Source organism: Mirounga angustirostris, unplaced genomic scaffold, assembly GCF_029215605.1.
Source record: "Mirounga angustirostris isolate CCGP_5_RB_7025 unplaced genomic scaffold, mMirAng1.0.hap1 SCAF_14, whole genome shotgun sequence".
Classification (NCBI taxonomy): Eukaryota; Metazoa; Chordata; class Mammalia; order Carnivora; family Phocidae; genus Mirounga; species Mirounga angustirostris.
The window spans coordinates 54,709,035-54,729,456 of NW_026991722.1; the positions used below are offsets into that span (position 1 = coordinate 54,709,035).

Below are 20,422 nucleotides of genomic sequence, written 5' to 3' on the forward strand. Positions count from 1 at the left end.
AAAGTCCAAACCCTATACAAGAACTGGCAAAAACTGCCTCTAACCTAAAATCACATTCATGCAGAAGAAATGACCTGAAAATTAAATGTAAATACTTTGCGGAGACACTGACTTTTGACCTGTATCTTCTCAATCCTTCACCTAAAAGGGGTTCACAAATTAAATAATGTGGCTACTTTTTATTACTGATAAATCATTCACAAAACATGTTCTTTTGCAAAAAAGTATTTGTCTGAAGCGGATTAGCTAGCTGAACTTAATGCAGTACCTTGTGCCTCTGATATATTTTGCTTTTCTAAACCACCAAAAAATTATAATGCAAATAGAACAGTATTCAGAGATTTTTTTCATCAGTGCCTTGTGAAATTAACAAATTAAAGTTACTGTTTCTCAATCTCAGTTTATTTCCTCTCACAATTTTATTATTCCAACTTAAGTTTTAAAAGTTTGAAACCAAAATTAAGATACATTTTTTAAAAACCCTGTTAGAGCCAAGGTATAAATCGCCTCCCCACTCCCCAGAGTTTACTCAAGCTTGAGGTGCTTCCCTTTCTTAATGGGGCTTTTTTTGCTTAATTTGCAGTAATTGGTGCTGGATCCAGGGCTCCCAGATAGAAGTGGAATTTTATAATTTTGGATTTCTTGAGGCTTTAAACATCAGACTAAGACCCCCAAAAGAATGTTTTTAGCACTTAGTGTGATGACTCTTCTACTAGGAATGTTCACGCTTCCAAGGGAAACTCCAGGACACCTGGCTGCCTCTGAGAGCCTAAAATGGGCCCCCAAAAAGGTCAGGCAGGATATCTGCAAAAGCAGTTCTGCAGGACTGCAAGACTAATGTAAAAACACTGAAACACCAACTTAAACACGTAATGGAAGCACTGCACTAGCAGGACTGCCTTGCCCTCTCGGGATTTCCCAGCCCAGCCTCCACACGTAATTAATACCACATGTTTTCTTTATCATTCTGTTAGTTCTCCAACAATCTCTTTCCAGCTTTAACCCTGGGCTGCAACTGGAGGAGAAAACCCTAGAAAACTTTGGATCCGTAAATATAAAACCCCAAAAGGAAAGACTGCTCCCACTGCAAGGGACCAGTTACAATTTACTAGGTAACCACACCCACCGCATTGCAGAAGCCATGAACTTGGAAGAGGTTGGAGGGCAGAGGGGAAAGGGGGAGGGGAAGAAGTAGGGCAAGATGAGAGGGAAAAGCCGAGAAAGCCAGGCCCCGCAGCAGGAGCGGGGAAACACCCGCCTGGAATTGGCCGAGACCACGACTCCCGCGGTCCGATGGCCCGGCCTCCCCACCCCCACGCGCCGCAAAGCCGCCCTCGCAGACACCTCCCGAAGCAGCTCGCAGCCCCGCGGGCGCCAGGTGAGCAGTGCCGCTCCCCGGCCCCTCCGCCTCCCCGCGCTCCGGCTTTTGTGCGGGGGGCCAAGGGAGCGCAGGCTGGGGCGAGGAACGCCGCAGGTGCCGGGCCAGGAGCAACCTCTCTAGGACGCTCCCTCCTCCCTCAGCGGCCGGGCTGCAGCTCCCGCCGCCGTCCGAGGGGACGCCGCCCCAGTTCGGGGAAGGAGACAAGTTACATAAAAGCGGCCGGCCCGCTGCCGAGCCGGGATGCTTTGCGGCGAGCGCACCTTACCGGCCCCGCGCCGCGCCCGCCCGCGCCGGGCACCCGGGACGACCCCGCAGCCGCGTCGCGCTGGGCGCAGGGCCCCTCCCGCCCGCCGGCAACCGCCCCGGGCGGCGCCGCAGTGTCGCCCCCGGTCCCCCGCCCCTCCCTGCGCAGCCCGCCTCGCCCTCGCCCCCGCCCCCGGCCCAGGGGTAACTTAAAACATGGCGCCCCAAACGGGGGATTTGGGCAAACTGGCACTTAAGGGACGCGGGGGTCGCGCCGCCCCTCCCTGCCAGGGCTCCGGGGAAGGCCCCCAGGCCGGAGGCCGATGCTCTGGCTCCGCGCGCCCGCCCAGCCGATGCTGCAGCGCTGCGGGCGGAGCGGGCACGTCCCCGGCGGGGGGCGCAGCGCACCGGCTTGGCCCGGCCCAGCGGGGGTCCCGGCCGGAGGGCGGGCGGGTCCCAGGGCCCGGCCGGGTGCTGGGCTCCCGCGGTTCGGGCGGCCGTGCGGCGCGGGAGCCACGCGTCAGCCGCGCACCGCGCGCGCCTCGCCCCCGGCCTCCCGCTAGTCCTCCGCGCCTCGCAAACCGGAGACCCCCTCGGATCCCCGCCCCCCTCCGCTCCGGCTGCCAGAAAAGTTACCTCGGCTGGGCAGGCAGCCCGCGCGCCGCGGCGTGGGGACGAGGCTCGGGCTGGCGTCCTCCCGGCTGTGCGCAGGAGGCTCCGGCGTGGGGAGGAAGCCGCAGACGCGGGCTGATCGCCGCCGCTCCCCGCCCCCCTTTGCAGGCGGCTTGGAGGCTCCGCGGAGCTGCGGCGGGGGCACACGCCCAGAGCCGGCGCAGAGAAAGCCAACCCTGTCCTGCCGTCGCCTCCCAGCTGCGGGGGAGGGGGCCACCGCAGCACTCCAGGACAGTTAGGTTGTAACAGGCTTCTCCATCCTGGCGCAGGGTCTGGCTCAGGGACAACGCCTCGAGACCGTTGCCAATAGCGTTAGACTTTGGATTTCCACTTTAGATTACAGCCCAGGCTTTCTGTCCCATTCCTTATGCCTCCCAGACACCCCCTGTAAGGGGGAGGGGGGAGGGTGTTCCTGGCCATCAGGTGAGTAATTTACTGGCTCAGGGGCTGCAGTGTTTGTTTGTTTGTTTTTCTTTTTTAAAGAAAAAAATAATCAAATTGGCGGCGTCTTGCGCAGGGTGGGTGTTCAAGAAATATCAAGTTAGTAGGGAACACCTGAATTAAAGGTTGAAGGAAGAGGTTTCCTGTCTTTCGGCAGCCCCCTCCTTCCCATTTTCTCCTTTCTCTCCACCATCAAGATCCAGTTACAGGTGGTCTCCCAAGCTTCCCAGTCTATCAGGGGAGTAAGTCATTGATCAGGCTTTCAGCTGAAATTGGGGGGGGGGGGGGTGCTCACGCTCTGATTTACAGGTGAAAGAAATTATTCCAGGTCATCTCACAATAAGCTCTAATCAAGTAACCAACTCATATATATTAAAATGTTTAAGGCCCTCTTTAAATAGTCCTGATCACCCTTTCAGGAGCTCAGCCACTCAAGGTGGCAGGATGGATTCACAAAAATAGTGCATTTACTATTGGGTGCCAAAGATGTGGTGCAGAATAGGAGGCAGAGATTAGTAGGCTGGGTCTGTCAGTGAAGCCTCTGGAATTGGGGAGACTTGGCCTGGGTTTTTAGGACAGGGCAAAGGCAATAGAAAAGGGGAGGGGGCATTTTTCTGGTTGCATGGGAGAGAAAATTGGAAAACCATGGTTACTATGTTGCTATGGAGTTTGTGAAGCTGTATTCAGTAGAAGATGTGCACCTTTGGGACATTTTAAGCAAGAAAACGTGGCTGAAGTTTTGTTAAAGGAAAAATAATGTGGTGACTTGGAGAATGGAGGGGCAAATACAAGGAGCTGATATAGGAAGGGATTGTGGCATTGTTCCAAGTACCACAGGTAACAAGGACCTGAACTGTCAAGCGACAGATAATGGTGATAGTTCAAATACTGGAAGATAGATTTGGGGATTACCTATATTAATTTTCTATCAGGCCACAGGAATATTACAGACATATATACACATCTCACATTTGTACCTATATGGCTGTGTGTGTGTCATATAAGATCTGTGAATGAAGAAAGGGTTTTTTTCCTTGTTTGTGTGTACACTTAAATACTCTCCTTTAAAAGTGGACTTGAACGGGGCGCCTGGGTGGCTCAGTCGTTAAGCGTCTGCCTTCAGCTCAGGTCATGATCCCAAGGTCCTGGGATCGAGCCCTGCACTGGGCTCCCTGCTCCTCGGGAAGCCTGCTTCTCCCTCTCCTACTCCCCCTGCTTGTGTTCCCTCTCTCACTGTGTCTCTGTCAAATAAATAAATAAAATCTTTAAAAAAAAAAAGTGGACTTGAACAAACTGTATTGTTTACAACAAACACTAAGCTGGCATTATCATTTCAGACACAGATGGCTTCATATTTTCATTCATTTTATTGCCATATTTTTGCTACTTTTTTTTAATTGAAAGCAAACTGTTTTCTCCCTGATTCATGAATCTTAATCTTTCTGGTGATGGAGAAAATCAGCAAAAATGTACAGATGTCTATTTTCTTGGGAGAAAATGTTAGAATACTAAATACTATTTTTTACAAGTTAGAAGTACCTCGCTAATTATCTGAATATTCCATGAATTCAAAATTTGGAGTAAAAACCATACTGCTTCATAGTTTAATAGTAAATCTGGGAAGTAATACTATGAAAATCTTTGGGCTTGACCAAGGCTTTCAGCTCTTCTTTTTTGACTTTCCTGGCACAGATATGGAGAAAAGAAATGCCAAATAAAAACTTGTGAGCAGCACAGAGCTCTACCAGTAACTTGCTCACATCTCTGTAATAAATCCTTTTTCTTCTACCTTATTAATATCATGCAGGAGCCTCTCGTCGTCATCTCTGTCTCCCCACAGTGCCTCACTGAGTACATTGCAAGCCAAGCACTGAACATTTTCGCTAAATGAATGGATGTTGGCTAATGAACTAAGTTGTCACTATATTTGAGAGTTGAGTTTCCTCTTGTATAAAATAAGAGATTAATTCCGAAATTCTTATGCTTCAAAAGTACTAGGGGCCTATAAAATAAAACGACATTATCACATCTCTACCTGCTGAGTAAAAGCAATAATGAAAAACCTTTTTAACTCTTATCAGGAAATTTAATTATGAGCTTTTCTACATGGAAAAGAGAAGGAAAGTAACAAAATTAAGTAGAAGGCAAGGTGATGATCCCATTACAGTTGGATTTGCTTTCTTTCATAAAGACTTAATTCCTCCCTGCATTCCTCTCACTAACAAAAATGAAGCCTCCTATAGCCCCAGAGAATTCTTTATTCTTACCAGTATGAAACCCCTTCTGGTGCTTTTTCAGTAAGTTTTAGAAAAGTAGTCCTTGGGTCAAGGGAATGCTTTTCACACAGTCCTAGAGCCAGTGCAGATTGAACCCAGTTTATCAGATTTCTGCTTTATTATATCTACATGGCAAATACTGAAATAATCCATGATATGTGGGGAAGGATTCCATGACTCCAGCCTAGGTCTCATGATGCCCTTTCTGGTCTCAACCACCATACTAAGGCTTACCTTACAACATTATTCTTATTTACGGGCTTTCTGAAATTATTCTGTTGTATACAAAATATATTACTGAAGGCCAACAAGCCATCTAGAATTCTAGCCATGGTACAGAGAAAGGGAGCATAGCTAACTTCTGGTAAGATAATGCATGTGTGGAACTTCATCCCAAACCACAGAGACAGGATGTCCCCCAAAGCTCCACCGAGCCCCAGGTGCCAACAGCGTGCTGACTCATTGGTACTGGTACTCTGCTGCCTGCACTGCAACGTAATTCCCACCTGATAGCCAAGGCAGAGGCAGAATTTGCAGATTGTGTCATATTGTCAGCCTCATCAACAAGACTCCAGAAAGAAATGGTGCAGAACCTGGCCAGTGACTACATCGGAACTTTGCCTTTCAGCGTCAGCATTAGAAGAGTATCTTGAAAGCCTAACCAAACCCTACAAAGGTGGCTACCTTAATAGGCATGCAACACTCATTTGCCCTCTTTGACAACCTCAGACTACTGTCACATAAAGCACTGTGGTCTTTTTAAAAATGTCCATATTCTCCAGTACTTTTAAGTTGACTGTTTTTCAGCCTAAGATGCCTTAGTAGGATGTTAACAACACTTGGAGTAACTAGTTGGACATCTTGTATGTTCAGGATCACGTCAGGCACCTCCATTGCATATTAAGTCCTTGAAATCAGGACACAAAGTCTTTCGCCACGGCCTTATGGGGACCATAAATAAGAGAAATATGGGGATGAATGCTTAATTCAAAAGTAGCAAGCTTATTCTTATGAAATAAAAATATGTTTAAGAGTTTCTAGGGCTTGAGAATACTGTCAAGTTTATAGCTCATTAACGCTTCCAGATGCTCTCTTCATTCAGGGTTTGTATACATCATTTCAGGGGTCTGTATACATGCAGAGCACAGATGCAAAATGAAGTAAAAAACCACCCATAATTATAAACGCAGCATAAAATGTACAAAAATATGTACACATGAGAGGGAACAAGTTTAGACATGCCTACACATCATTTTAAAAAATCATTCCTATTCATCAGAATTTCCTATTTGCCTCCTCTCTCTCTTTAGGTTATACTTGTATAAAAATACAGGTCATAAAGGTGGGACCAATACATATTGTATAAATTCCACTGTATTAAAATATACACTTACTGGATTTTTTAAAATTTTTTTCCATTTCAAGTATATTTTAGAAATCTCAGCCCTTTTAAATAGAATAATTTTAACAAAAAAAATTAAGGTTATTCTAATCCTCAGTTCTTTATAAAGTTTAAATGCTCAATTCTCTTCTCCCCTTGAGTAAAAATAGAAATCCATTAAGACTATTTTATATTTGGCCAGTATATATATAATGGCAAAATACAAAGAATGGAAGTTGGTAATCTATAAAATTACTAAATTCAACTCCCAAACTGTTCATCATCTGAGACCACAGTGATATCCCAAACATGATCAGTATTAGGTTTTACTAAGACACTTAACATTTCAATCACTTTCCCCCAAAAGACATAAAATAAATGCCAGCAAGCCTCTCATTCTCCTATAAAGTTGTAAATAATCCTAACCAGCTATTATATTTTGTTTTAACAGCAATCAATAAGAAAGAGCTGAAGGAAAAAAAAAAAAAAGAATTAGCTGAAGAAGAAAAAAATGGGTAATAAGACACATTCAGATGTCTCGTTTATTAACTCTCTCTTCAGGCAAACATGCCATAGTTAACCTATAAACTAAGAAATGTACAGCTATGACTACACCAAAAAAAATTGTCAGCTTTGCTTCTTAATTTGATCCCTACTTTCTAGCACTTTTTTTTTTCTTTCTAATTACCTCACTGTACTTGCTTACTTTAACAGTGTGGGTACAACCTACAAATGTGATTCCACTCTAGTCCACAGCTTCCAGAATGTTCTGGGAATCAATGAAAATACCATCTAGAATATCTGTGTTCCTTGTAATAAATCTGGCATTTAATAAGTCAAAGCCATTTTGTTAAAAAGCTTCCTCTACTGACTCTTTTCCTGTTGAAGATGTTTATCAGGAACTTGGAACATGCAAGGTGGGCTTATCTGCAGATGATACAAATCTGAGAAGGATGCCAGGGTTCCTCAATCCAGGTTGTTTGTAAAGAGCTTAAATTTTATATTTCCATGTCAACAATAATCTTGGAAAGTGATAGAAGTATTCACACCATTTACATCAGAAGCACTCAGAGTGCTTGTTAATATAACCTATTCTTGGGGTCCAGCCCTAGACTAAGCAAATCAGAACCTCTGGGGTCCAGAGAGCAGGCACTTTTAACAAGGTCCCCAGGATCCAGGAGACCAGTGTACAACAATAATCCCACAGGGAACAAAGTTAGTGTACTCAGATGTTTCATAGAAGTTGGAACAGAGACGAGTGGTAGGAGGTTAGCCTCATTCAGCCATATAAGTAGCAGAACTAAAGGGAGTCTACACTACAAGTCAGTATACATATTGCAAGAAGAGTTATTGCTTGGATCCTGTCGTATGCATCAATTTGCAACAGCAGTTCATTAGCAGTAAGTATAGTAATAAATAACAATGAAAGATTGTTCTGTACCCAATTCCAGCAATAATTGGATTAGATGCCCATTTACTGAAGATTGCAGTAAAACTACAACTCTGACCTTAATTTCCAAGTGCACAAAACATCTTTACAAAGTTGCCAAGGGATGTCTCATTAAAACAGGAAATGGAGAACTAATTGCTGGCAGTTTTGGTTAAGTGTGAGATTTGACAATCTCAAACCCTGCAAATAGAGACTTTATTAATACCTTTTGGTATAACATACATATGCAAACAGACACCCCCTTAGAGGAGGAATTTTGTTCAGAAAAACAATATCATTAATCCCATTAAATTAATGATAATTTTATTGTAAGGGTCTTACATTTTTCATATGGATTTGTAAGGTTCTTTTAATTTTATAGTTGATGAGATCTATAAGCATGAAAAAATGTTATTCTAGCATTATGCCTACATATATCTAAGTAGCAAGACAACATGGGGGCACCAGAAATAGTTTCTTTGGGTAAAAGGATGTTAAAGAACGAGATTTCAGCTCAATAAAAGGACTGCTAATGTAATATGGACCAGGTTGTCTTATGCGCAGTAGGCTCTCTACCTAGAATGTTCAAGGAGATACCATAATGTCAGTATGGCCCTAGAGCAGAGTCCTCTGTCAGGTGGGCACTTAGGCAACGTCATATTTAAAGTTGTGTCCAACTCTGAGATCAAATTGCTTTCCATGTGTTTGCCACTCAGGAACCAGGAATTGTCCACAATTCTTCACTGTTGAGGTAGAAACTCAAACGTTGACTTCATTAAGATACACTGATAGATATATATTTACATGTTACAGAATAGCCTAGAAAACTTCTTTGTTATAGTTTGAGATTGATTTGTCATTGGTTTAGTGCTTTTTCTCTGTAAATCTGATGACAATATCCACCTCTATTCCCCTCCCACATGTTTCTCTAATTCATCAGTCGAATCTACTTGTCCCACCCTTGCTCATCAGACCTTTCTTATCTCTGAGCCAGGTTTTACTGAGTGGCCTTAGGTGGCTGAGAATGATGTTGAGTCAAGGTATAAAGATTCTGAATAGGAAACCATTATTTTTTCAAGCCTTTTACTAAATTTTTTCCAGGTGTTCCAATGCCCATTTCCAAATTATTCCACTGTTCAACAAAATCAAGCAGGCATACACCTACTGTATCACATATACGTTCATGGACACCATTAGAGCCCAATGAACAGAGTACTAGACGATAAAATCATTATGTGGCCTTGGGCAAATTTTAGCTGTTCTTTTATCAATATCCATTGAAATACTCCTTCCATTTTCTATTTTACTAGAACAACATGATGGTTCTCAACCATGGCTGTACATTAGAAGAATCACCTAAGGGAACACTTAAAAAAAACCACAACTGAAGGTGAGTATCATGCCTGGGTGATAGATCCATATGGGCTTATTATTATAATTCTCTTTACTCTGTATACATTTGACATATTAAAATATAATTTTAAAATGCTGATGCTTGAGATCTATCCCAATTCAATTAGATCACAACCTTTAGAAAGAGCCTCAGGTATCAGTATTTGGTGACCTTTTCCAAGTGGTTTTTGTGTGTAGGTAGAGTGGAAGAACAGGAGTACAAATCACAAAACTGAACATTAATAATTCCTCAAAAGCAAGACGCCGTAAAAGTAAATGTTAATAGAATTAATATAAATTCTTAATAAAAACCAATTAATAGATATTGACTACCTATTTATATCCTTAAAAAAAAAATTGCCTGAAGTACTTGATAGCAGCCACTGGATTAAGCATGCATGCACCCATCATCCTCTATAAAGCTAGCTGGTGTTTGAACACACGTTTGGTTTCCTGGGCATTGCCCGCCATCAGATTTGTTGGTACTCACACTCCTTAGGGGAAGCCTATTACTGTAGCTGGCTGCCCACTTCATTGTAATGTGTCAATAAAATGATGGCATATTTAACAACAGGCATAAAGAACTCATAACACACTAAATATCATGACTAGGATTTCAACAACTCTTCAAACTCTCCAGAGGAAAAAATATCATTCATGGTTTTATTCCAAGTTCTTGTGTGAGATAGAGAAAATGCACATACGCACTCAGGTTTATCTTAGGTAATAAATAATAGAAGGTCCCAGCATGTACTTTTTGATGAAACAGATAAAAATACCTGAAAAAATTAGAGGGGGTCTATAGGGAATCATGTCTAAATAAACCTAATCTTAATGTTTTATGAATGGGAGCTAGCGACTTTCCCCCGGGCGGGGGAGGGGGGGAGGGGGCGGTTCAGACATTGAGATACGACATCGTGGTGCCCAGCCGAGGGATCATTATTTCTACTCAGAGTCAAAATGTATTGATCATTTACTTTGTGCAAGGAGCTGTTTTACGAGCCCTTGTTCTATGAGACTACCTCATTTTACCATCACAAGAACTTTGTGAGATAGATTCTATGATCACCCCTATTTTACAGAATGGGGAAATGAGGCAGAAGCAGGTTCAACAATGTGTTCAAGGAGACACGATGACTGGTAGAGCTAGGATGGTCTGGGGTGATCTGATTCCTCAGCTGGACATGGAAGAGCTCTCACTAGAGAGCCAAACACACACACACACACACACACACACAATTTTACAGTACAATAGTGCACTGCAACGAGCAAACATTGCATCAGCTCGGAAGGCAGAGTAGCACTGAGTTAAGGAATGACTTTCCATTACCATGGGCATTTTAGAGAACTAAAAGTCCCTAAGAATACTAATATAGAAAAAATATTCAGGTCATTTATAAGTTTAAGAAGCCACTAAAAGAACTTAGGGCAAATGCTAATAAAATCATTATTATTAATTTTTCTTTAATACACTATGGACCACACATTTTTAAGTGCTTCATATGTATATTTTCTCTTTTTCCTCACAGTTTTATGAGGCGGGAACTCTTATGATCCCCATTTTAGAGAAGATAAAACTGAGGCAGCTGAGCCGCTAACTAACTTGTCCCTGGTCACACATCCGGGACCAGTCAATTTTATTCTGCAGCCTGCACTCTTAACCATGATGCTAAGTTGTTCTTATACAATTCCATATGTTCAGTTGGAATTTCCTCTACAGGAAAGGAAATACTACATTTAAAAAGTGGTAGCATGTGTGGAATCCTTATATAAATATGTATCTATTTTACTAGGAAGACTATTCTACCGTTTACAACTTGAGAAAAAGACCAAAGGGGAATGTTCTGGCCCCCTGGTAAATCCTAGTGGCCCTACCTTCAACATATATCCAGAATATGACCACTTCGCTTCACACCTGCCACTAGCAGTCTGGTGTAAGCCATCACCATCCCCCGCCTGGTTCCTGCAACAGCCTCATCACATCTCTCTCTTCTGCCACCGTGAGTCCTTTCTAGTCATTCTCCAGACAAGTGTTGTGATCCTACTAGAACTAGCCAGATCACGTCAGTCACATATGTTCAAAGCCCCCCTCCGGACCTGCATCATCCAGCCTCAGGGCATCTGACCCCACCATCTGGGCACATCTCCCGGCCATACTCCTTGTCTCTCTCACTCTGGTCTTGCAGGTCCTCAGACAAGCCGGGCTTCTCTCATGCTAACATCCTCATCTCCTTCACGTCTGCTCATGTGTCACCTTCTCCAAGGGGCCTACCCTGATAATCTTATTAAACCTGTGACCAGGCTACCCCAGCACTCCTACCCCCTTATCACCTAACATACCTGTCAATTCCTTATTTATCATGTTTATTGTCTGTCTCCTGCCATTCAATTAAGTCCCACAAAGGCAGGGGTTCTGGGCTCCTCTTCACTGGTGACCCAGTTGCCTAGAATGGTGCCTGGCAGAGGGAAGGCATTCATTGTACATTTGTTGGATGAAAGGATGAAGAAAGCAGCAGGGATTATAAAATGTGAGACTCTGAGAAAATACAGAATTGAGGAGTTAGGTGCCCAGGATTGGGATGAGACACCAGAAGGAAGAGATTCAGAAGGAAGAAACTATAAGAACGGTGGGCCTATGATAAAAGAATGTGCATGGTTCTATGCAGTATACCTCCTCCACAGCCACTGGTGGAACTGATTTGGGCAAAATCTCCCAACCACCCAACAGGACTCCCCAGCCTCACCCCTGAACCAACACAGATGATGCCAGCTGGGTGCATCTCCCACCACGTCCTCAGAGATGAAACAATGGTAAAGCCACCCCTCCCAAAATGCCACTGGGTCATTTCTTAACATCAGAGTGGATTTAACCAGCACTTATCTTCTCGGGACAAAAGAAATTATGACAGGATCCAAGCAGGACCCTCTTTAGTCATCTGCACAAACAATGAAATTGACCACTGCGGTGGAAAATGTCAGATCAACCGAAGCGGAAGTGTCCAGGCTAATATTATTTTTCATATCAATGGTTGCCATGGTGATACTTATAAAGATTTAGCAACAATCAGGCAGTGAATTTAAGAGGCTGCTGGAGGAAAAGAAGTTGTAACGTACCCTCTGTCTTCACAAATCACTCTCATCCCACTTGTGCCCAATAAATGGCTCACTTCTTTTGATTGCACTTGGCATGCCCATGAAAGATGAGTTTTCGATTCTGTAATTTCAAGCTTGAAGCCCATACTGTGTTTTTCCATTTGGTCTGCATTAAGGATTTATTCAGTGTTTCATGGTGTCTTTCCAAGGTCACCAGGCCATTCCCTCATCTGCCAAGAATGTCTCCTCATCCCCAGCCTCTTCCTCTGCCAGAGCACCCAAGTTCTAAGGCCTCCCACCCCCTGGAAGGAGTGTCTGTGTATTTACCATTGCCAACTTTATGCAACAGCCATAATTTAAACAAATTTTAGGAGACAGAATATCTAAACCACTCCCTCCAACCCCACTGCTAGATTGCAAGCCCTGTGAGGGTGCAAATTATCTCTTACTCATATTTGTATGTCCCAGAATGAGTAGCATGGCACATTAATCTTTAAAAAAAGAAAAAGAAAAAATCCCTAGCGCTAGGTACTAGAGAGCTTAGTGAATGACACCACCAATCTTCAGTCATGGAAGTTAGAAACCCTGGTATCTTCCTGGCACCTTACTTTCCTTCAACCCCTTTATCAGATCTATTACCAAGTCCTTTGCCTTCTACCTTAATCTCCCGGATCTGTCCACATCGCTTCCTCCTTGCCCTCTGTTCTATAATAAATTCTTGTCTGGTCTCTAATCCAGCCTCCCCTCCCCCACCTCACTCCACGCCCTGCCCGGACATGGGGATGTGGGACATGTGTAAACTCTCAGAGATGTAAGACCAATGCTGTGGCCCCTGCTTAGCACACTCCCTTCCCACTGTTCCCAGGGCGAGGACAACACCTTCTTAGTGCAGCTTCAACACCCTGAGTTCTCTCCAGGATCCTGAACCAGACCCCTCCCCCTGCTCTGGGCAGACTGGTCACCTTTCCACCACCTAACTAGGTCACATATCCTCATCAGGGGCTCTGGCGGTACCGGTCCCTCTGTGTCCCAGCACCGCCCCACTGCAGGTATGCACCGCGGGTGTGTGACTATTGGAGGAACCCCCATCTCCCTTCATAAGACAGGACTGGGGTTGCTTCTGCTCACTAGTGTGTCCCCAGCTAGCACACCGCCTGGCATGCGGGAGACACTCAGTGAACATTTATGAAAAATAAACACCTGTGGACTGTCATCACTGGAACCAGTACCATCCATAATCCTTAGGCGTCTGCCTACGCAGGTGGTGGCGAGGGGCTCTCTACGTCTGCGGGACACAAGGGAAAAGGAAAAGCATAGATCCCAACTCAACAAGGCTTTTCTGGCCTCGGACACTTAAGTAAGGCTCGCGGAGGGCACTCAAATATTTATCTGTCTTATTTGTGAACATGGACTGAGGAGAAACCAAAACCTTGCCATTTTCCTAGCAGTGTGGCTGGGGTAGGGGTATCTGACACCAGAAATGCTACCAGTATAGGAGGGAGAATGACCCAACTGTCCCTCAGAGCAGAGCATCAGCCTCTGGACTTCACCACTAGGTCTTGTTTGCTCTCTGCGTGTCAGTGATTAATCCTGTTAGAGAAATTAAAGGGCAGAAAAACGAGACTTTTTCTACATCAGACATCAGGGATGGGCTGAGGGAAAGCCAGGCAGACTGGGAGTCTCTCTGTCTGCCCAAGGCCCCACGTGGGGGACCGAGCGGGAGGCCTGGAGTCAGCCCACTGGCTCTGCGGTGCGCCAGCACCCGAACCTTGGCTTGGGCTGCGTGGCTTCATCTCCATTTATCTGCTTTCTCATCTCTAAACTGAATGACTAAACCTGCTTCAAGGACTATTGAGAGGATTAAATGAAATAATTGATTTAAAAAGCACTTAGTAAGTCTAAGTGTCATACGATGGTGTTGCAGTTAGGAGGGCAGCTCACAATAATAGAGTTGGCCACTGTCCTCAGCTGCTGCCGCCCGGCGGGCCCTGAGGCCGCCTCCCTCCGTCTCACCTCAGGGGACTCCAGGATGCAGAAGCTGAGCAGGGGTGCCCTTGGAGAACCAGCCCACTTGGCAAAGTGAAGGATGATGGCTCTCAACCCTGGGGGGTGGGAGGGGGAGCGGTGAACGTATAAATCCGCTTCACAGATGGGCTGGGAAAGAAGCATCCAGGAGCCCTTAACAGCTTATCTGCTAGGGCTGCTGACTTGGTTACCCTGCCCAGTGGAAATGGGGCAAGTGCAGGAACCCACATCTGTTCGAAGGGAACAGACCTCATATTTTTTAAATAAAGAACATCTATGTTAACATGTGTGCTGGTCCTAAAATGTTATTTTTTTTTTCATTCCAGTCTTGCAGCCATTGCTAGAAGCATTTTTTAAGGCACTCATTTGAGAAGTTCTTTGAAGAGCATATGCCTCATTATTTGGGAATCACTTCAAAAACTGCAAGTACTCATGTTGTTGAAGATGGATTGGGCTTTTTGAAGGAGACAAGATGATTTCGCACAAGCTAATGAATAAGGGGGTCGGCCGGAGACAGAGTCATCGGGTGTCGAAGACAAACCAAAACAAAACCCTGCGTTTTTTTGTTTTTTTTTTTTTAAAGATTTATTTATTTATTTGAGAGAGCGAGAAAGTACGTGAGAGGGGGGAGGGTTAGAGGGAGAAGCAGGCTCCTCGCCGAGCAGGAAGCCCGATGCGGGACTCGATCCAGGGACTCCAGGATCATGACCTGAGCTGAAGGCAGTCGCTCAACCAACTGAGCCACCCAGGTGCCCCAAAACCCTGAGTTTTAACTATAAACACACTCCACAGAATTCTTAGAATAGTTTAAAGTGCTAATTTGGAAGGAAGTTTCCAAAGTACTTCCAAAAAGATCTTGAGCAACAGAACCATCTCCACCCACAAAAATAACTGTCATTTATTGAGTGCTTACTATCTGCCAGGCACTCTTCTTGACACACATTCTATCAAGATTTTGTTTGCTCTCTGCATGTCAGTGATTAATCCTGTTAGAGAAATTAAAGGGCAGAAAAACGAGACTTTTTCTACATCAGACATCAGGGATGGGCTGAGGGAAAGCCAGGCAGACTGGGAGTCTCTCTGTCTGCCCAAGGCCCCATGTGGGCAATTATCCTTAAGTCTATTATACCCATCTTATAAGAAGAGAGGTTAGGTAACTGCCCATGGTCATAACCAGGTAAACAGTAGAACTGTACTTATCTGCATAGAGGTATTTATTGGGAAATCTCTCCTCTCCAAAAAGTTAGCATTCCTTTGAATGAATGCACTCTGATATATTTGGGTTTTTTGAAATTTATCATAATACTCAAGCTTCTCTTAATTGATACAAAAACAGAACACTGCAACAGATATGCAGGATCAATGGAACCTGGGGCCTAAACCACTAGGAACAGGGCTTTGCAAATGTACAGAAATCCCCAATGCCTAGGGGAACCATTATGAGACCCTTTCAAATAGGAAGCAGAAATGAGCCTCATAAAAACCTGGAAATGAGCAACAGATAATGGCATTCATATCCAGATACCATTATGCTTATGTGGAGAATTTAAGCTGGTGATACATAGAATAATTATGTATTATATTTAATTATATAAAAACTGCCCAGCCTAGGTGTTTAAAAGCTGAGTTTAAACCTGGTTCTGGAATCTGCTGACTGGGTAGTGAATTATCCTTCAGGGCCTCAGTATCTTAGTCGCAAAGTGGGGATGACCACATCACCCTCTTTATGGGGTCACACAAGAATCAAATACATATGTTAAGCTATTCCAGTGGTGCCCAGCACACAGTAAGCACTTTATAAATGTTAGATATTATTAGGGGCGCCTGGGTGACTCAGTGGGCTGTGTCTGACTCCTGCTCAGGTCATGATCTCAGGGTCCTGGGATCGAGCCCCGTGTGGGGCTCCTTGCTCAACGGGGAGCCTGTTTCTCCCTTTCCCTCTGCCATTCCCCCCACTTGTGCTCTCTGGCTCTCTCTGTCAAATAAATAAAATCTTTAAAAAAATTTTTTTAAATGTTAGCTATTATTAATATTTATGTACAAATACATTAATTTTCTAAGGGTCATTATCTGAGATAGAGCACAACAGGACAGAGACATTCATATTCTACAAGTGTTCTTAGTCTTTGACAGTGGTGCTTTAATTCAATTAGACTACATCAGGTATGAGTTTTTTGAGCTTTAGGAGGATTTTCCTTGCCAACATTACACAGTGTCTGAAATTAATTAAATGACAGTTGCTAAAGTGGAAAGTTTCCAGGATCATTTCTGTATAATCCCTCAAAAAAGAATAATTTGGCATAGACTCCTTATGAAGATGAATAAACACTTTTTTTTTCCTGTACAGAACTTTGTGATCTTCAAAATATTTGCCTACAGTTTTATTTTTATGACATGAGGCAGCCACAGTCTAAATTTGCAGATCAATAGAATAGATGATAATGTTTTCCACCATGGAATGTTCTCATATCATTAAGTCTGGACTTATTAACAGCCCTATTTACAAATTAATGGAGAGGGGAATTTTCCCTGGTTTCCTAATTTAGAATGCTGATTTCATACAAAATGAGAGAGACTATGTGATGGGGACCCTGGAGTACGTACCAACAGTGGGAAGTGTCTGCTTTTGCCCCCAGAGCCCTGCCTTTGCCCCTATCTTACAATGAGAATGAGGCCAGGGAATGTTCCGCTGGGGCTTTCTGTAAATTGTAGCTAACTCAATGGCCACCAGAAGTAGAACCCCAAAGGCGGAGCCTCACAGCCCCAATGCAAAAAAAATGGCAACTGGGTATCATTAACATACTACAGTTTATCCAGACGTTAAGTGTATTACGGATGAAATAGGCTTTTGTCCAATTACCTGGGAAGCCAACCACTAAAATAGTCTTTTCTGTGGGACAATGCCTGCCGAGTTCCAAATAATCAATCTGCAAATGAACTTCTGGATGTAAGTGTTTATAAATTCATGGTTATTTGGTTTAATTTGAAACCCTCTTGCAGCTCATGCCAATCATGCAGCTTTTACTTGGTTACCTCTCCAGGAAAACCTGTGAAGACTAAACAGAATTACTGATGGTTTTATTACTATCTCAGATTCTTTATATGTGATCTAAATAAAATATTTTTCATCTGCCACATAACTGACAGCTTTTCTAGTAAGACCAGAGAAAATTCATTATACTGCACCTGTATTATTACAACGTTTCTTATATTTAAAATTTTGCCTTTATGGGCTTTAAAGAATGAGTATGTTAGTTAGCCTAACTTTACATCAATGTTTCTTTTCATCTTATTTTGATCTTTGCCTCAAACACTCTGATACCATCCCAATGTGAAAATATATGTACCTCCATTGGCCTTCCCCAAAATACTCCTCTCCCTACAAATCCTCCCAGAATCTATGCACTGGATTAGGTTTTTCTGCAACTCTCAGTTACAGAGATGCTGAAAGTAATCTAAGGTGTTTGTATAAATGGGCGATAGAAAAATGGAAATAGCACAAGAGCTGATTAAAGCTAAATTTAAAATTAGATGGGTTGCCTTGATTAATGGCATAGCAACAGTGATGACTGATGGGTGGAGAACATCCCAATCCACACTAATCTAGATTCCGGAGCTCTGAGAGTGAAGGACTCTCATCCCTACCTTAAAATTAATTTTTCAGAAAAAGCTCCCCCAGAGAAACATTTAGAAAGACTAAACAATTCTGGCAGCATGATCTACCTGATAAGAGTAACTTTGTAATTTTAACTTTTTCAAACCTAATTCACTCTGTAGGAAGAGACAGCCAGTTACTGAACTAAGGCAGGGCCTCAGGTAAAGTACAAGTTCATCTAAATAGGGGAATTAAGCACACAGATCCTAAAAGTTTTAGAGAACACTGCAGGATGCCCTGCTGCACCATTCCAAAAATCTACATTTGTTCAGGTACACTGATCAGGACAAGGAACATTTGCACATTTATTGAAAGGAAATTAAATGGCAGGCGTCATTATGTGACTTGAATGTTACATTCTACACTTTACATAGTAATTTCCAAGACTTTATATTGGGGGGAAAAGAAAAATAGAGAACTTACTATCTTCCGTGGTTTTCTTAGGGCCATACAAGGCAAATCCTTCATAAGAAGTGCCAAGCTTCTGACAGGACAGTGGTAGACTGAATGAGATGTCCAATGAGAAATTTTATTTTTCAACTGTGATACATAGTTGTAAATAACTTTTTAAAAATTTGCTTCATGTGTTAGCCTGGAGCATCCTATAGCGCTAGAGGGGGTTGGGGTGCATAGAAAGAACACAGAAGCCAATCTGAACGAGCTCCTGATGGCCACGGCTGGAACCATTTAAGTAAAACATTAAATTAGGATAGTATTGGATTATAACCCAAAGAATAAAGTAAGTATCTATGAGACCATATTGCTATAAATAAATGACTGGATAAATAAATAAAAGGAGGAAAAGGCACAACTGTGCTTTACAGAAGAATTCCAACTCATGATTGTAGGATGAACGAAGGAAATAGAAAACTCACCATTACAGAACCACAGGAATAATTGCTACAGCCAGGATTCCCTGGAGAATGCTCAAGTTAGTGGGTGAAAGTGTAAGTCGCATGGTTTCAAAATATCTTCCCCCAGGTGTTTCTTAATTACAAAAAAAAAAAAAAAAAAAAAAAAATCTCCAGCAGAGAAACTACCTTAACCAAGAAAGTTGACATCATCAGTAACAAGTCACATAGCTGTGAACCTGCACAGAGAGGGCACGTCACCTATGTGGATTCTCCCCCAAAATGCATAACCCCAATCCAATCATAGGGAAACAGGAGAAAAACCCAAATCGAGGGGCATTCTACATATCACCTGACGCATTACCCTTTAAAAGTGTCAGCGCCAAGAAACACAAGATTAGAAGACATTAAGGAGCTCCCAGCAAGTCAACTAACATGCAAGGGGGGGATCTCAGAATGGATCCTGGAACAGAAAAAGGGCATTGGTTGGAAAATTGCTAAATATAAACGAAGTCTGTGGTTTATAGTATTGTGCCAATGTCAGTTTCTTAGTGTTGATCACTATCCCACGCCTATGTAAGTTGTTAAACTCAGGAGTAGCTGGGTAGGGGCTATCCTCTCTGTATTACTTTTACGACTCCTCTGTTCAGTTGAAAATCATTTCAAAATAAAAAGTTAAAAACCACATAAATCAGAGCGCCTGGGTGGCTCAGTTGTTAAGCCTCTGCCTTTGGCTCAGGTCATCATCTCAGGGTCCTGGGATCGAGCCCCACATTGGGCTCCCTGCTCCATGGGAAGCCTGCTTCTCCCTCTCGCACTCCCCCTGCTTGTGTTCCCTCTCTCGCTGTGTCTCTGTCAAATAAATAAATAAAATATTTTTTAAAAAAGACACATAAATGATTGAAAAATTGCCTAGCTGCTGGCTTTGTATCCAAACTGAGTTATATCTTGAAGGATGAACAGAAGTTAAACAATGACAATGAGGACACCTTGATCTTCCTAGCCAGCATGGTGATCTTTAATAGATGTTCTTAAGTTCATTGACTTGCTAACCTTCCTTGTGTATCTAGAAATCTTATATTCCTTTCTAGGAGGAGAAAAGAAAGCCCTTGCCCATCACAGAACAGGAATTAGATCTCTTACACAATCCTCAAGCACTGAAAGCTATAAATAGGCACCACTAAATCTACACAGAATCAGCAAATGTTAGAGGCCACTGTGCCCCTTTACTGATCAATGACCCCCTCACCCTTTAAAGCCCTCTTGGCAAGGCAAAAACCACAGCGTTGGCTTTTGGACAAGAGTCAGACTTGCACCCGGGTGGCCAGCCTCCTGAATAAAGCTTATATTCCTTTCCAGTCAACACTCGTCTCTTGAGTATTGGCCCTTCTAGTGATGGGCAGCTTAACTTTGGATTCAGTTACAAAAATGGGGAACATAGCCAACTTAGATAAAAGAAGAATGAATTGTGGGGGGGGAAGATGGCAGAGGAGTAGGGGACTCTATTTCAACTGGTCCCCGGAATTGAGCTGGATATCTACCAGACCACTCTGAGCACCCACAAAACCAGCCTGAGATGTAAG

The 20,422-nt window shown here is 43.3% G+C and overlaps 1 protein-coding gene and 1 long non-coding RNA gene across 17 annotated transcripts in view; one reads left to right on the top strand and one right to left on the bottom strand.

Moving 5' to 3' along the window:
• Positions 1-20,422, bottom strand: part of EPB41L3 (erythrocyte membrane protein band 4.1 like 3) — a 245,232-nt gene that overhangs the window by 148,793 nt on the left and 76,017 nt on the right. For 12 of the 16 annotated variants that reach the window (XM_064577889.1, XM_064577884.1, XM_064577891.1 and 9 more), the window contains exon 1: positions 2,261-2,391. The exons of 2 other annotated variants lie outside the window; for them this stretch is intronic. The gene's annotated coding sequence lies outside the window, so the exon portion shown is untranslated. Of the gene's footprint in view, positions 1-1,641; positions 1,662-2,260; positions 2,392-20,422 lie in introns of those variants that run through there. 2 more of the 16 variants (XM_045887009.3, XM_054510356.2) reach the window with 2 other exon arrangements.
• Positions 1,185-19,044, top strand: LOC123852744 (uncharacterized). The gene is made up of 3 exons (XR_006792995.3): positions 1,185-1,378; positions 9,134-9,213; positions 14,660-19,044. It is a non-coding gene; the product is annotated as an uncharacterized LOC123852744 (long non-coding RNA).